We start from the raw sequence: 5440 nt of genomic DNA on the forward strand, positions 1-5440 counted from the left end.
AGACAAACAGGGCTCATACATCACTCTGGTGACAGACCTGGGTTAGATGCCAAGATAACACTCTGCAGTAGAGAGACAAGAAGAAGAAGGAGGAGGAGGAGGCGGAGGAGGAGGAGGGAGAGGAGGAGAACAAGAAGGAGGAGAAGAAGAAGAAGGAGGAGAAGGAGAAGGAGAGGGAGAAGGAGAAGGAGAAGAAGAAGGAGAAGAAGAGACAACTGATCAGGTCATTATTTGACTGGAGAAGAAAGACAAAAGACCCAGGACTTTGGTAATTAATTTATGTAAACATCTGTTTTGTTTGGAATGGGTTACTCAATGTGCAAGGTACCATGGAGAAACCAGAGATGAGGGCTCAGGCCTCTGTTTTATGGGAGTTTCAGGCATCTGTAGTGGGGAAGAGCAGCTAATACACCATGGAAACATATAGTTCCCTTTCACTGGCATGTCTGGAAAGATTTTTTGTAGAAAGTAGGATTTCAGATGACCTTCAGAACAAAATGTACTTTGAAAATGCAAACTTCTGAGAGAAATCATTTGAGTAAAGACCGGAGCAATTGGAGGGAGAGAAGTTTGGCTTAGTTGCCACAAGCTTAATATTGTGCTATCATCCCAAGTCTCAGTAGGGACCTGAACCCTACAGGGTTTTGAATGTTTGGTTGACTATTTTAGATTTTGGCTTGGCTCATCTTAGGAAAGCATTTAAGACTTGAACAAGGGAATAATATCCTGTAAGAAAAATAAACGTGGCAGTGGTGGTTTAAAGGTGGGGGATGCCATACACATTTGTCCATCATCTGAGGAAAGGTGGAAGATTGCCTCTAATTCATTTGATGGGCTTTGTATCTGCCTCAGCAAAATAAGCAGCCTATCTTGAAGCAGAAAATCCTCCTCCCATATATGCATTCTTTCTCATCATTGAGCAAATATTTGGCAGCCAAGTTATCTTTAAAGTAATAAGAGCCAAAACTATTTGGAATAAACGTTTCAGAACTATTTATTACTTTGCACAGAGCCATGAGCCAGTCACATTGACCAAAAGCATTTATTGTGCTGTCTGTTTTGGCGGGACTGCTATCCTATTATATATACTTTTATCTAGGCTAAACTGTAGCTGTTGCAGCCTCTATTACTCAAAGACCCGGAGTGTCAACAAGATAATCGAAATAGCAGAGTGGGAGTCAAGAGTTTCCCCACCTGCTTCTTGAAGTCACAGGAAGATTGTTTTCTTTATATTCCCTATATTCAGAAGGTACAAGCCTCCTGGACATCTCATCGTTGCTGGGTCATACATTTCAAATGAAATAATTTCTCCATTTGCTTTCCGGTGAGTGTTTGCAGGGGCCTTCAAACTCTCCCTCCTGAATCTATTTATAAAAAAAAAGAAACTAAATGATAAAATGCCATATAATCCCAACTCCATTTCTCTGTTGTAAACACTTCAACATAGTTTACTGGTAAAAGGGTGTGAGTTGTGAATTAAGAGATTGGAATATGGACCTAGTTTTAAGTTTGCGCAACTTGAACAATTTTTGTCAGGTCTAAATAAAAAAAAAATTAAAAAAATATTTATTTATTCCTTTTTGTTGCCCTTGTTGTTTTGTCAGGTCTAAAATTTAATGGGGAGGGATTTGAATTCTCCTGTTTGATGTCTGTAACAATCAGGAGAACCATTCACAGTCGCTTTTAGCTCAGGAGTCTAGAAGATGTGGAGGTGTGTGATACCACTGTGGTCTGTGACTTCGGTGGAAGTGATGTGTATTACTTTTGGGTCAGGACATTTAACACTTGTGTGAGATTCCTCTGAATTACTTTCTTTCTGCAGTGATTGCTGATAGTTTTCAATAATGGTGGCTTCATCAGCTAGGAGCTATGAATGAAGGCATGGAGCGTAGAACAACTAGTCAACCCACTATGAGCTTTTACAAGGCCTAAGAAATAAGTGGAGGTTAGTTGTTACAGCACAGTGAACATACTATGGTTTGAAAAGGATCTTCTAAAGGCCTATCAGTGATGAACTGGGTAAACCATAGTCATATAGATTCTTCTTTTATTATCAGAGTCCTTTGGGCTCTTATCCTCAAGGCCAATTGTAAGGCCACTTGTGTTTCTTGTCAACTGAACATCGAAAAACATAGGAAAAATATGTCATGGCCTTTTCTTTTTCTTTTTTTTAATTTTTATTTATAAAAAGGAAACACTGAAAAAACCCATAGGATAAGGGGGGTACAACTCCACACAATTCCCATCATCAGAACTCCGTATCCTATCCCCTTCCCTGATGGCTTTCCTATTCTTTATCCCTCTGGGAGTATGGATCAAGAGTCATTATGGGGTGCAGAAGGTGAAAGGTCTGGCTTCTGTAATTGCTTCCCCACTGAACATAGGTGTTGGCAGGTTGATCTATACTCCCAGCATGTCTCTCTATTTCCCTGGTGGGGCTGGACTCTGGGGAAGCGGGGCTCCAGGACACATTGGTGGGGTCATCTCTCCAGGGAAGTCCAGTTGGCATCATGTTAGCACCTGGAACCTGGTGGCTTAAAAAAGAGTTAACATATGGAGCCAAACAAATTGTTGACTGATCATGAATCTAAAGGCTGGAATAGTTCAGATAAACAATTGGGAGGTCTCAGTTTTGTACATAGTTAGTAGTCTTATTCTAGTTATATTACAAAGAGCCCATGACTATACTAGTTTTTTTTTTTCCTGAGCCTGACATGTGATATGCAGGTGGGTCCATGCTATTATCTGGGAAGATGATGTCATGGCTGGAAAAAGGACCAGAGAGCTGAATCAGGGAAGAGAGTAGCTCCCAAATATGGGAAAGGTATATAAATATTGTTGAATGTCAACAATTTGTTTGACTTTATATGTTAACTCTTCTTTCAGCCACCAGGTTCTAGATGCTACCGTGATGCCAACCAGACTTCCCTGGGCAGACGACCCCACCAATGTGTCCGGGAGTCCCACTTCCCTATACTCCTGTCCCACTTGGGAAAGAGAGAGACAGGCTGGGAGCGTGGATTGACCTGTCAATGCCCATGTTTAGTGGGGAAGCAATTACAGAAGCCAGACCTTCCACTTTCTGCACTCCATAATGTCCCTTGGTCCATCCTTTCAGAGGGATAAAGAATAGGAAAATTATCAGGGGATGGAATGGGATATGGAGTTTATTGTGTGGAGTTGTACCTCTCTTACCCTATGGTTTTTGTCAGTGTTTCCTTTTTATAAATAAAAATTATATATATATAAAATATATTGTTGACTGTAAACCCCATCGATTTGATCTGACCTGGGACCCATATTTATTTTAGGAACCTATGTGACCTCTGCATCCCTGTAGATATGAGCTCACATTCTGTGATCATGAGTAGGAACCTTCCATGCTACCCCAATTTCAGGACCCTTCTTCCTCAGATAGAAGATAGGGTATGTTGTCCAGCTACCCTTTGGAGGATGGAACATTCTCTACCATTGTTGATCCAAGTTGAGGGCAAGGTCCTATGGGGGCCCACAAAGGGGTCTATTGTGTTGTTTCTGACAGAGATGACCAGTAACAATGGAGAGAGGGATCTGTTAGAGGTCTAGGTCAGTCATGACTTTTTCGACAACAAATATGGAATACAGGTTTATGTGTCCCTCATTTGTGTAGCATGTATAGGCTCTGAAATTTGGTCTCTTTTGTATGTTCTTCTGTGACTAGCAGATTTAATTTACTGTGCCTTCCAGCAAGACATACATAGGTGCTAAGAAAGATATTCTTGGAGATTAAAGTTTTGACTCAAAGTCTCACAGTTACTGACCTCTGTCTTCTTCCTTCCTTTCTTCTTTCCTTTCTTCCTTCCTTTCTTCTTTCCTTTCTTCCTTCCTTTCTTCTTTCCTTCCTTCCTTCCTTCCTTCCTTCCTTCCTTCCTTCCTTCCTTCCTTCCTTCCTTCCTCCCTCCCTCCCTCCCTCCCTTCCTCCCTTCCTTTCTTTTCTTTTCACTTGGCCCTATGAGTCCATCACTTCCGGTGGCCATTTTTTTCTTTTTTCTATTTCATTTGATAGGACAGAGAGAAATTGAGAGGCGAGATGGAGATAGAGAGATAAAGACATCTGCATCCCAGCTGTAGGTAGGGAGTGGGGGTTCAAATCCAGGTCCTTGTGCATAGCAGTATATGTTCTTAACAGGGTGCAAAATCACCAGACCCCCTTACCTCTGTCTTCAAATAAGTATTACATGTTTTTTTTTTCCTATAGTAACTTCAAATTTTTAGATAATTGTAGAATCACAGGCATTTTCAAAAAACAATACAGTGAGATCCCATGTTAAGTTTACCCACTTTGGCAAATAGAAACATATAACAGAGTGATAGTTCACTATCATGATCAAAATATTAACACTGTGGAACAGGAACAGTGTAAGGAACTATTCCTTACACTGCTTTTTAAAAATACAGACTTTACTTATATTTATTTATTCAGCCTCCAGGGTTATTGTTGGAGCTCAGTGTTGGCATTATGTATCCACTGCTCCTGGTGGCCATTTTCTCCATTTTATTGGATAGGATAGAGAGAAATTGAGAGGGGGAGTGGGAGATAGATTGATAGGGACATGCAGGCCTGGTTTAGCACTTGTGAAGTGTCCCCCTGCAGGTAGGGAGCTGAGGGCTCGAAACTGGATGCTTGAGTGGGTCTTTGTGCATAGTACTTTGTGCTTAACCAGATGTGACACTGCCTGGCCTCCTGGCTTTACTTATATTTATATAGAATTGTTTTATAAATACAAATAGTACAAAGACAGGAAAATGAAAAATTGAAAAGGTACCTAGTGAGTCAGTCTCCTAGAAAGTTGGGAGATATAGATGTATATATATATAAATACTACTCAGCAGATAAAAATGATGAAGTTATGTAACCTTTTGGGATTGACTTTTCTCTCTCCATTGTTCATTGAATTGTCTTTTCAGATAGACAGTAACAGAAAGAGGGAAAGACACCACTGTGCCAAAGCTTCCATTAGGGCTGTGTGGGCTTGGCTTGAATATGGGCCATGTGCATGATGAAATAGGTGCAACAGCTCACCTATTGTCTAGGTGAGCTAGCTATTTTGCTGGCCCTCATCTATTTTTGTTGTTGTTGTTGTTGTAGCTAATGTACATGCTTTTCAATTCTCTTGCATAAATCTCCAAGAATGCAACTCCAGGACCATATAGTAGTGGTGTGTTAGGATTTTTTAAAAGACATTGTCAAACCCCTTTCCTGGATAGTTATTTCACATTCTCCCCAATGGTGTATAAGTGATTGAGTTTCTCCACATAACTGCTAGCATTTCTGTTGACATTGCTTTTAATTTTAACTATTTTGATAAGTGTATTCTCTCTCTCCCTTTCTCTTTCTCCCTCTCTCTCCCTCTCCATTTTCTCACACTCTCCCTTTCTCTATTTCTCTCTCTCCCCACTC

The 5440-nt window shown here is 40.6% G+C and overlaps 1 long non-coding RNA gene across 1 annotated transcript; it reads left to right on the plus strand.

Moving 5' to 3' along the window:
- Window positions 1-758: 758 nt before the first annotated feature.
- Window positions 759-4890, plus strand: LOC132536912 (uncharacterized). The gene is made up of 3 exons (XR_009548443.1): window positions 759-1324; window positions 1823-1945; window positions 4870-4890. It is a non-coding gene; the product is annotated as an uncharacterized LOC132536912 (long non-coding RNA).
- The last annotated feature ends 550 nt before the right edge of the window (window positions 4891-5440 follow it).

The sequence above is a fragment of the Erinaceus europaeus genome, chromosome 2 (genome assembly GCF_950295315.1).
Source record: "Erinaceus europaeus chromosome 2, mEriEur2.1, whole genome shotgun sequence".
NCBI lineage: Eukaryota > Metazoa > Chordata > Mammalia > Eulipotyphla > Erinaceidae > Erinaceus > Erinaceus europaeus.